General features: G+C 43.1%; 1 non-coding gene across 1 annotated transcript; it reads right to left on the reverse strand.

The window, feature by feature from the left end:
* Window positions 1-1084: 1084 nt before the first annotated feature.
* LOC129400416 (U6 spliceosomal RNA) lies at window positions 1085-1191 on the reverse strand. Its single transcript, XR_008627659.1, has one exon. It is a non-coding gene; the product is annotated as a U6 spliceosomal RNA (small nuclear RNA).
* Window positions 1192-1415: the final 224 nt, after the last annotated feature.

Consider the following 1415-nt stretch of genomic DNA (forward strand, 5'->3'; position numbering starts at 1 on the left):
TCTTTGAATTTCAGAGTGCTTAATTTGTTTATTTAAATGAAAAAGAGTTTTCCGAAGAGAGCAGAAAAGCTAAGAAGAGGTTTAGCTTCTCATTCGCAGCCAAATATTCATTTTTGCCTTCATGATCGCCATTTTCAGCCATCCAGGCTCAAATAGTCTATTAAAAGCCTCATGAGAGTAAGGCCCTGCATTGAAGGGGCCAGCCAGGAGATTCCTTTGTAGTCTGCCTTCGCTCTGATCTTCCAGCCACTTTGGCTGAAAGAGAATGGCGCAGAGAATGATCCTAAGAGAAGCTGAGCTCCACGGATAATTCTAATGTCCCAGGCACAGCATATTGAGTGATATTGTGAGGAGTTGCTTCCTAACATTCTAAATAATTGAGTCAAAGTTTAATCCATACATCATTTCTCAGATTCTATCATACCTGAGATAATTTATTTTTTAAGAAATCAGAAACACGGGGCTGGAGCGATAGCACGGCAGGTAGGGCGTCAAACGCGGCTGACCCAGGTTTGATTCCCAGCATCCCATATGGTTCTACGAGCACCACCAGGAGTAATTCCTGATGCAGAGCCAGGAATAACCCCTGTGCATCTCCGGGTGTGACCCAAAAAGAAAAAGAAATCAGAAACAGGAGAAAAGATATTTACCAATGAGCATGCTTCTCCCCTTTGAATTATAAAGCTTGTCTTTCCTCTTTTGGCTGAAGTGATAGCACAGCAGGTAGGGCATTTGCCTTGCATGCAGCTGACCCAGGTTCAATTTCTCCATCCCTCTAGGAGAGCCTGGCAAGCTACCGAGAGTATCCCACCTGCACCGCAGATCCTGACAAGCTACCCATGGCATATTCCATATGCCAAAAACAGTAACAGGTCTCACAATGGAGATATTACTGGTGCCCGCTGGAGCAAATCGATGAACAACTGGACAACAGTGCTACAGTGCCTTTCCTCTTTTACTAGCTCTTTTATGTTAATCTGGAGGGGATGAAATTTCCCTGGGTAGTATAAGACTCTGGCATCTTGGATGATACTATGAAACACCAAACAGCTGGATTTCTCCCCATTTACTCTCTCTTTTTTTTTTTAATATGGAATGCTTCATGAATTTGCGTGTCATCCTTGCGCAGGGGCCATGCTAATCTTCTCTGTATCGTTCCAATTTCAGTATATGTGCTGCCGAAGCGAGCACTCCCCATTTACTCTCTTGACAAGTGTTTCTGTTCTAACAAAAATCTTCAGAAAGTCTACTCTCAGGATATACCAGGAATAATGGCAGAACCAATTTATTAGTTGAAATTATAAATTTATGGATCACGTGTCAATCGCTCATACCTTTCTGAGAAGGTTATTTTGAAGCACAGTGTACTGCCAGTCTGTCCTGGAGGAGTTGAAATTGTGGTTGGAGGGCAAGCC

Source organism: Sorex araneus, chromosome X (genome assembly GCF_027595985.1).
Source record: "Sorex araneus isolate mSorAra2 chromosome X, mSorAra2.pri, whole genome shotgun sequence".
In the NCBI taxonomy this organism is placed as follows: domain Eukaryota; kingdom Metazoa; phylum Chordata; class Mammalia; order Eulipotyphla; family Soricidae; genus Sorex; species Sorex araneus.